Raw genomic sequence first — 10,779 nt, forward strand, 5'->3', positions numbered from 1 at the left:
CCTACTAATTACAGACTAGATTACAAATGTAGAGGAGCCTACTGGTCTTAGAAAGAAAAGTGCTACTCATGAGAGGTGAGGCCCTAAAGGTACAAACGTTGGCAGCAGAGTTTGTAGGCCTTTGTTCCCTGATCGTATCCATGTTTTAGCTTCATCCTGGATTGTACTTAGTACTTGGCTCGGCGTGCTGCAGAAATTGTTGAAAACACGGTTGTTTCGTTCTCTCCATATTTCCCAGATAGTCAGAATGACTATGGAGCGTATCCCATCTCTCACTTCATTGTTATTGCTGTTCCCCATGTTCACGAACCATTGTTCCATATCATCTATGCATCCCCAATTAGACGGTTTGAGATTCACTGCCCCAGTCCATGTGCTGACCTTATCCCAGATCATTCTTGAGAACTTGCATTCCTGGAAAAGATGGGAGGTGGTCTCTAAGTTTCTAACGCAGAGATGACAGAAATATTCATTGGGCCATTCTCTGAGTTGTAAACGTGCAGCTGTCCAAATCCTGTTTTGGAGCATCAACCAGACAAAGAAGCGGCATTTTGGCGGTGCTTTCGTTCGCCAGGTGTTCTCTGCAGTCAGTGACTTAGTTGTGCCTGCGAATTGCAGGTCATATGCTGATTTTGCAGTATATTGCCCACCAGTAGTGTGCAGCCAAATGATCCTGTCTTCCTGCAGTGGGAGGAGTGTGATGTTTTGAAGGCGCCGCCATAAGGCCACGAATTCTTCAATTGTCCGCTGTGTCATACTATGGTCGACATCTTGGATCCATTTGTCATTGGTTAGCGCTTCGACAACTGATCTGTTTTTCCTTCTGCTGTGGTTAAAGAGTGTTGGGAATAGGGCTGCAGGAGCCTCACCTTGCAGCCAGCGCGAGGTCCAGAAGGTAGCCTTAGCACCATTTCCCAGTTCAATTCTGGTTGCAGCATTGAAGAGTGCTATGTCATCCTTGTCCACTGGCATCTGCATGTCTTTCCATGGTCTTTCTGTGTCTTCCCTGGAGAACCACAGCCACCTTAGTCGTAGGGCTCTGCTGAACTTCTCCAATTCTACAATACCTTGGCCTCCATTAACAGTTGGCGTGCATACCTTGAACCAGCCCACTTTACACTTTCCACCAGTGAGTTCATGGTCACCTGCCCATAGGAATCTTCTTCTCAGTTTGTCTAGCTCCCTCAGGAAGTTCTTAGGAGGTTTAATGACCGTCATCAAATAAACAGGTAGTGAGCTAAGTACTGACCGCACCAATTCTCTTCTCCCAGCTACATTGACTAAGCGTCCTTGCCATCCGGCAACCTTGCCTTTGGCTCTGTCGATGATGTATTGTAGGTGAGCCATTCTTAACCTTCCGAGCGTTAGCGGCAATCCTAAGTATTTGACTGGGAAGCAGACTTCAACCTCTTGCTAGATAGCACCCCCATCAGTTTTGCCAGAGTTAGGTAGCTGATTACCAGAAGCATTATTAGGTGGCTGATCCTCAATTTTTTTCCATCCATATCCATGTTCTCATTAGCTTTTTCCTCATTTGGTTTTCCTTTCTCAGGATCCTCATCCTAGTCCATGTCTATGACCTCTGGCTCACCATTAGGCATACCTTCTTCCACTCTGAACTGTAGCTCATAAACAAAATCTCCAATCACAACATCCACCAGATTAGGGATAAGACTGGGATCAAGCACGGCTACTTTCATTCTTGCTCTGCCAAACTTCTTTATGAATTTGGTGTCTACAGCTCAGGGAACACCTAAGATGGAGCCAATTGCCCAGATAATGGAGAATTCCCGAAACTCCTTACGAAGTCCCCTAAACTGCACCCAAACTTTTTAAAATGACTTATAACTTGGGATGGAGGGGAGCATATTTTTGGTTTAACGCGTAAACCTTTCCGTCCATTAGTGTGTACGTATCGTTACCTTGTTCACGGAGTACTCTTCCCACGCACGCACAGCGCCGCTGGCCGAACAGGGAAGCGCCATGCCGCTGGCCGTAGCTCTCTCTTCACAGGCGACGGGCATGCGACCGGCGGTGAGCGGTGCGGCCACAAGCTAGCGTCAGGCGACGGCCGGCGCGGCCACAGGCGGTGTGCCAAGTGCGGCGGCCGCGGTGGCTCAGCTTTATTATGTTATTGTACATACGGCGTGCGGCCGTGGCTGCACTTATATTGCGTACTGGTGTCCGTACGGCTACAGACCAAGAAGGGGTAGGAATCTGTATCGTACATACAACAGTATATACTAAGGGGTGAAATTACTGGAGTACCATTTATTTTTTAAAATATTAACTAAAAATTACTTAAAAATTATATGTTTTGGTACTGGTCCGGTGTATTGACCCGGCAATGATCATCCTCCTATCACTGCAGCATCTAAACACCGGGAGTACTGATGGGCAAGCCCATCCATTTACCCATTGTTGAGTCCGATTTCAGTGTGATCCATGGACATGGTGTAGTCAACGTAACGTCAACATAGATAGAACATATCTTCTATTAGTGTTTCCTAATTGCATTTCTTGAATTGGAGACGACATTTGTAATGGTAACAGAGAAATTATGCGTACGAGATGAAGTTTCCTGTCACTACTCTTTTGCCCAAGCATTCCTGATTCAACTAGTAGGATCATTAATTTTCTGCGACATAGTACTAAAGTTACATGCATGTGTTTTTCTGCAAACTATGTGCATTTGGTGTTGCAGCTGCATGTGCGCCGGCCGGGACCCCAAATTATCTTGGCCCTTATAAAAGGCACACAAGTTGCATCTTGCCTGCCATTCAGTCTTTGACACAAAAGGAAACACACATGAGGGAGTGTGTGTGCTTGTGTCCGCGAGAAAGCAGCCATAAGTTACATAGCCATGTGGGATCTGGAGGCATCAGGATCTTTGGCTATGCTAAAGCCTAGATGGTGCTCACATAATGCTACAGGGTGGTGGAAGCTGTCTGATGCAAGAGGCTGGTTTTGTGATGGCCAGTCCAAAGGTACCTCACATCTTGTTGTTGATTGCATTGAATAGATGAAGAGAGAGTGTAATCAAGTAGAAAATAATTTAACATGTCTAGCCACAATACAGGAGATTTGTGTTCTGCTAGGCAAGCACTTGCCTTCATTTCGCAAAGCATCCAAATGATTGTAACCAGCCCCAGCTTAAGGTAGCAATTAAGATGCGGCAATTCTCTTGCGCGGGGGTAAGCTATAGTCCTAAGCGGCATCTCGTTCATATACCTAACTAACTAATATGTTGCTGCAATCGGTCTTGAAAATCCTAGGAGAAGACCTCGATCCCTAAATGAAAGTAATTACTGAATGAATTAAGCCTGAAGCAATAAGTTTAAAATATCATCCCAAGTTAGAAGTTACTACCTGATGGCTCAATGCATACTTTCCGCACAAAAAAAGAGGCAGCCGATTTTTTTTCTTGAAAGCAGTTTGTAATCAATTTCTCTAGGACCATTTGGATCAACTGAATTATAGATTATTAAAAGGTAGCTTGAAGGTTATGAAAACTACATTGTGGTAAGTGAATGGAAATGGTGGATAATTTTTAGTGAACTCCAATATACAGTCAATTTGGTCTTTTTGAACGAATAAATTAGTACAAATTCAACAAACATGGTCAGGGATTGTGACACTCTCTAATAGCATCTATTAAAAATTTGGGTAATAACAGTGCCACGATTGAAGGAACCAAAACCGCACAATTGGGGGAAAATAGAAAAAATCAGAGTGCAACATCGATCCTAGGGTTTGTCGGTGTGCACCTGTCGACGATGATGTTCCACCATTTTTAGTTGCAAAAATAGAATAAAGATTATTATGGACGGCATTTATCCTTGTTGTTACATGTACCATTGCTCCTGTCCTGTGTAGCAAGGGAAAAATGATTGAAATGGCACTTATGCTATTTATTTAGACATAGATTCTAAAATACTAGCTCTTATATATATATATATATGCTATTTTAGAATCTATGTCTCTTTTTATTCAACCAAAAAATGAATCTATGTCTTTAATAACGCATCTTGTGAAATTGAATATGGAGGCTTAACAGAAATACTTAACTCGTAACTGCAATATGGGATGATGAGAGATTCTTGTGAAATTGAATATGGAGATGAAGGTACCAAATGATGTATTCGTATTAATATATCAAGCAAGAATGGCGAGTTTTATGATTTTTCTTGAAAGGACAGCATTTTTGCTGCGATTTTTATTAGACGAGGAAAAACAAAAAAGGCTATACAAACACAACTAAAAATGTAAAAAAAGAAGACAAATGGAGACCTGAGCCGGGGTCATAGGATATACCAAAACAAGACAACACTCACAACATGGGTCGATGAAATGACTAGATGCCGGGCTAAATGTACGGTTTGATCCTTGCATAAGCTCGCGACTTTCATTGGACATCTTGTTTTCTATAGAAAAGTTCTTCTATTACACTCCTTCTAAATATGCCACCAGAAATAGATTATAATTTTGTCAAAAAACTTTTTTTCTTGGTTTGTCAATGGTATAGCTGTGCATGCATCTCCTCCAGTAACTATTCATGGAGCTGCTTTGATTTATGTTCCAAATGTTGGGGATATCACACCAAGTCTGTACTATTGACCATGTTTCCTTGAAGGCGATGCGTGTGCTCACATTGGGGTTCATGGTGGCCAGGTTGAAGACGACACTGGCAGAAATTACAAGAGACAGAAGTAATGCTGCAGCATATAGACCGAACAGCGGGACTAGCAGTTATTATGACATCCATATCTCAGTCACCATGGAACCTATGGACAAACCAACTTACATAAACATGTGCAAGTATAGGAGACATTGGGCTGCCGGATTAACGGGAACGCCATTACGATCCAGACTCCAGAGCAGCACAACAACGGCCAGGACGGCAGGGATAGCGTTCATAAAGTTTTTTTGTGATTTGTGCTCTGTTTTTTGAGAAGCGAAACAATGTCATGTTTGATTTGTAGTAAACAAGAAATACTGATATTTAATTATGATATGGAATAAGTACTAGATTAATAATACAACATGTTTTATTTTTTATAGTGAATCTGTTCAAAGAAGACAAAAATACTGATTCTATTTTTTTTTCTATAAATTAAGAAAAACTAGATGTGCATTTTTTTTGACGTCGAGTACTACGAAATTTTGGGAAGGGTGCTATAACAGCCAAGCCAAACTCTTCTGCGAACTCAAAGGCCATGACCCAACCAAACCTCACCTGCACACCACTTGTCTTGACACCACACAAAGAATTGCATCACAGCATACCTTCACCTTCTTCCTCCCGTCATCACTCCACGGCAAGACCTCCGCTCGTCGTCTCTTACAAATGCCAAGCCCACGCCCTTCCTCCTTCTCACTACCAACGCCGGCCAAGAAGCCACCAACAACCAGCAGCAGTTCAGGATGGGCGACGCGGCCATCGCCGTCGTGCATCAGACTGAAGAGGAGCAGGAGGAACACATATTCCGGAGCCGGTTCCCGCCCGTGGACCTACCGGACGTCACCGTGCCGGAGTTCGTGCTGGCGGGCGCCGAGGCCTACGCGGACAAGGTGGCGCTCGTGGAGGCCGCTCCGGGCGGCCGGTCCTACACCTACGGCGAGGTGGCCCAGGACGTGGCGCGGTTCGCCAGGGCGCTGCGGTCCATCGGCATCCGCAAGGGCCACGTCGTGGTGGTCGCGCTGCCGAACCTCGCGGTGTACCCGGTGGTGAGCCTCGGGATCATGTCCGCGGGCGCGGTCTTCTCCGGCGTGAACCCGCGCGCCATCGCCGCCGAGATCAAGAAGCAGGTGGAGGACTCGGAGGCCAAGCTCGTTGTCGCCAACGAGGTGGCCTACGACAAGGTGAAGGACGCGGGCGTGCCGGTGATCGGCATCGGGGACGACATGGAGCGCTTCCCCGGCGCGATCAGCTGGGACGAGCTCCTCGCCGCGGCGGACCGCACGGGCGCGCCGGTGGTGGCGCTGGAGCCGGTGCAGCAGTCCGACCTGTGCGCGCTCCCCTACTCGTCCGGCACGACGGGGGTGTCCAAGGGCGTGATGCTGAGCCACCGGAACCTGGTCTCCAACCTCTGCTCCTCCATGTTCGCCGTCGGCGAGGAGCTCGTCGGGCAGGTGGTCACCCTGGGGCTCATGCCCTTCTTCCACATCTACGGCATCACCGGCATCTGCTGCTCCACGCTCCGGCACAAGGGCACGGTGGTGGTGATGGACCGCTTCGACCTGCGCACCTTCCTGGGCGCGCTGGTGACTCACCGCGTGAGGTTCGCTCCCATCGTGCCGCCCGTGATGCTGGCCATGGTGAAGAGCTCCGTGGCCGACGAGTTCGACCTCTCCGACCTCGCCCTCAGGTCCGTCATGACCGCCGCTCGCGCCGGACCTCCTCGCGGCGTTCGAGAAGAAGTTCCCCGGCGTGCAGGTGGAGGAGGCGTACGGGCTCACGGAGCACAGCTGCATCACGCTGACGCACGCCGGCGGCGACGACCCGCAGCAGGGGCCGGTCCAGATCGCCAAGAAGAACTCGGTCGGGTTCATCCTGCCCAACCTGGAGGTGAAGTTCGTCGACCCCGACACGGGCCGGTCGCTGCCCAAGAACACGGCCGGGGAGATCTGCGTCCGGAGCCAGGCCGTGATGCAGGGCTACTACAGGAAGAAGGAGGAGACGGAGCGCACCATCGACGCCAAGGGCTGGCTCCACACCGGCGACGTCGGCTACATCGACGACGACGGCGACGTGTTCGTCGTCGACCGGATCAAGGAGCTCATCAAGTACAAGGGCTTCCAGGTTGCTCCTGCCGAGCTGGAGGCCATTCTCCTGTCCCACCCGTCGGTCGAAGACGCGGCCGTCTTCGGGTAAGTTATCGCGACCATGACCGCCTGCATGCAGCTCACGACGCACTAGACAGAGACTTGACCGCCGTGCTTGTGCTGCGTCATGCCATGCCATGCAGCCTGCCGGACGAGGAGGCCGGCGAGGTCCCGGTGTCGTGCGTGGTGCGGCGGCGTGGCTCGTCGGAGAGCGAGGCAGACATCATGGCGTACGTGGCCGGTCGCGTGGCGTCGTACAAGAAGCTCCGGCAGCTGCAGTTCGTGGACGTCATCCCCAAGTCGGTGTCCGGCAAGATCCTGCGGCGGCAGCTTAGGGACGAGTTCGTCAACAGGACCAAAACGGCAGCAGCCTAGGCACAAATACAGGCAGGCTTAGCTCCAACAATGGTAACTTGCATAGCTCATTGAAACGAGTACATGTCAAGCTATTCTAATTTTTTAAGGCGACTACATCTGTGATGCTCAATGTGCTTTGTTTATGCTGTTTGACGAGGCCGTGTGATATGACGACTGTTTAAGGCGACTACAAGAAATCTGAGCTTCTATGACGACTACTAGATGACAGAGCACCTTTCTGTCATAAATAGAAATAGTTTATGAAGACTGTTTACAGGATGACAACTGTTTATGACCAAGCTGTGTCTCTGTCATAAACATTATCACAGTATACTCTGCATATGCTTTGTGACGATAGATCAATGGCAATAGTTGATCGTCATAAAATATATAACTATTAAAAAAATTACTCAAACTTGAATAAAGACATGATCAAAACCAAAGATGTAGTTACAACTTATTCTACAACTTGCCATAATTTTTTATACCATAAACTTTGATAAAAGACATGATCAAAATTAATGTAGATAAGTTCTATAACTTTTTTGTTGATGTCTTTTTATTATAATTAATTTAGTCACTCAAAATTCTACTCGAAATTATCATATTTCAAAATACAAAATTTCAAATTATTGGGCTATATTCCAGGCCCATATAATTTGAATGTAACAACATGTCGTTGAATTTTCTGGTCATTTTTTTGTTGGCTCTAATTTGACCTGAGAACATAATAATTTTTCAATGAGATTAACTTAAATTTTTTGCTAATAATTAATTCTAAATAATGCAGTAATAATAAAAAAAGAAAACTTAAAAGAATATATAAACCTTATTCGGCTTATATAATTATTTGTTCTAACCCCGAACGCACAAGCCAATAAGGCCGTAACCTGGGCCTGGGCCTCGAAAGTGCCCTCGGGCCTCCTCTTCCCCACCGGTCTGTTAAGACCACGAGACGATCATGGCTGTTTGTATGGATCTGACGACTGGCCTTGCTTTTCGATGGTTTAAAACCAGTAGCCTGAGAAACCCTAACTGGCTAACCTTATCTCCAGAGTCCAGCCGCCGCCACTCAGCCAACGAAAAAAGAAAAAATCGCTCCCCCTCAGGCCCATCGCTCTCCCCAGCTCCTCCGCAGTCTTGGGCGCCCTCGACGCCGGCGGCCGTCTTGGGCTCGACGGCCGTCCTCAGCCCCACCATTCTCTGCTTCCAGGTCGTCCTCTCCCCAGCCGTTCTCCACTCCGCCCCATCTGCCGCGTCTCCTCCTCCGCCCCATCTGTTGCGTGACGTACTTCCGCATCTGCTGCGTGCCCTAGCCCTCATGCTTCCTCCGGACAGATGCCCTTCACTGTGAACAGTCTAGGCCGTTGAATCTCCTTCCTGCTCAGAACAACTTTGCTTCTTTTTGCGATCGATCAGGTCACCAGGTAGAGGTAAAAATGGTGCTTTTTTTTTTTTGCAATCAGGTCATTCCTTAAAGCTTGCTGGTACGTGAATAGATCAGATGGATATTAGTGCAGGTCATTCCTTAAAGCTTGCTGGTACGTGAATAGATCAGATGGATATTAGTGCAGATCCGTCAATTTCTCCTCTTTATCTTAGGATTTTTTTATCCTATTAGGTCCTATTAGTACCGATCTGTTAATGTACTAGTAAAAGAGATAGTGGATTGGCATATGGTGACGCTTAGTTCATAGGGTATAATCAGATATACCATATGCATGAATGGTGCACATATGTAGGAGTGCAGTAGTTAGCATTGTGCATTAGAGGTACTTTTTTAGAGGCTCTAGTGCTTAGGTTTATAGGTTGAAGTATTGTCTGATGATAATAAATCTAGCAAATTAATTAAGTATGATTTATAATCTTCCAAATTAAGTATGATGTCTAAAACAGATTGTGCCCTGTTTTTTCAGGTTAGGTATTTGAGAAGGACGCTGGTCAGTGTTGAGGACTGCTACTATACAATTCTCTGTGGAAAGGTTGTCATCTTCTACTTACGTTTCATCTGTTTTAGAGTTACAGCTATATGATCCTGTGTTCGTTAAATTCAGCAAGCTGAAGCACTATATTTTCTTTAGGGGCAATCTAAGGATATATGGAGGCAATTCCTTGTACAAGTAGGAACATTGACTAAATTTGAGAAGGTTACCTGAGGTGATCTGGTTTTGGAGCCTTATCCTTGCAGGTATATTTGATTCACGATTTGAGATCTGGTTTGTGCAGAAGTTTTAGATTTGAGTCATGGATTCTTAGCCGTGTGATGCTTCATCTCTCGTGCAGTCCCAGCTATTGTATGCTCTGTGTTTGTGCTAGTCCAAATATATTCTATACTATGAGTTGTTATTCTGACTTTCTGAGTGACTACAACTCAGTACATGTCAGATTTAATAAACAATCTCAATGATTTTCGTAAGTGTTAATCTTATTTTGACTCAAGTTTTTGCTTCATATTGAACCTGTCATGAATATTCAGAGTATGTTTCATTGAGGTTATCATTGCTTGTGCAGGTTGGGCTGTGCTGTTTTGATGCGTGTAGCAGTGAAGTTTTGTTTGCTGGAACGTGGCTGCAGGCTGCTGGGTACTTTTGTGTAGTTTGGTCGCTCCGTGGTTGATACTTTTGAGTAGTTTCGTGGCTCCGTGGTTGGTACTTTCGTGTAGTTTGGTGGCTAGAATGTTTTTGGTGTATGTAACATGTATTCTGGAACATATGCTTTTGTTGGCTGGAATATTATCTGTGGCTAGAATATATCTGTTGCATTGTTGGTTATTATATTCATGCAATTGTGAATGTGATTTATATTCCGTGATTGTTTTATTGGACCAGCCACAAATCTTGCGCTGTAATGAAAAAAGCCAATTTGTAGCTAGGCTAGAAAAATATTTGGGCCAATTGGGCTGATTGTAATTGAAAATAAAAAAAATAAAAAAAATCCATGCTATATGGGCCAAATGCATATACACGTGCTGCTATTTTGTTTAATATGTTATGACGAGTTTAATTCTGTCATTACATCAATGACAAGAGAACTATCGTCACTATATCAATGACAATGTCCTCTGATGGTCACAGAAGCTGTTTAGTGACCCACCTTCTGTGACGACAGTCACTTCGTCACTGTGGGCGTGACAGGAAAAAGGCTGTTATCGTCATAATCTAATTGTCATAGAAGCCCAGAATTCTTGTAGAGAATAGATGGGTTCTTTTGGGCTTTTGGCCACATTGGTAGTGCTCCTAGAAAAAAATGAGTCCTTTCCCACAATTATAGAAGTTCTAAATTCCATACGTGCCACTCAGAATCCGTGTCCGAGCTAGCATTCTCTGGTGTAAGGTGTGAGGACGATAAAGAGATAGGCAGGTTGTGTGGGCAAGCTAAGTTCTGCCCCGACGACCAGCGGGAGCACGCGCGGGCAAGCGCCAACCTGCTGGGCTGCTGGCATAGCCACTGTAGAAGAGCTCCTCCGCGGAGCAGTATCCGGCGCAGCATGGGAGAGGGACGAGAGAAATAAAGGTGAAAAAAGGAGAAGTGCATAGTAAGGGCACTTTGGACATTTTTTATGGCTGCCCCATGTGACAGAGCTATGAGGGCGCTAAA

At 46.1% G+C, this 10,779-nt stretch overlaps 1 long non-coding RNA gene and 1 pseudogene across 4 annotated transcripts; both read left to right on the top strand.

The window, feature by feature from the left end:
• Nucleotides 5,217-7,753, top strand: LOC8077604 (annotated as a pseudogene).
• Nucleotides 8,206-9,960, top strand: LOC110436166. 4 transcript variants are annotated; one of them, XR_002453885.1, is made up of 4 exons: nt 8,206-8,723; nt 9,099-9,164; nt 9,264-9,370; nt 9,694-9,960. It is a non-coding gene; the product is annotated as an uncharacterized LOC110436166 (long non-coding RNA). The 4 variants fall into 4 exon arrangements; XR_002453886.1 differs by having other exon boundaries at nt 8,207-8,609; XR_002453884.1 differs by having other exon boundaries at nt 8,208-8,615.

Source organism: Sorghum bicolor, chromosome 6, assembly GCF_000003195.3.
Source record: "Sorghum bicolor cultivar BTx623 chromosome 6, Sorghum_bicolor_NCBIv3, whole genome shotgun sequence".
In the NCBI taxonomy this organism is placed as follows: Eukaryota; Viridiplantae; Streptophyta; class Magnoliopsida; order Poales; family Poaceae; genus Sorghum; species Sorghum bicolor.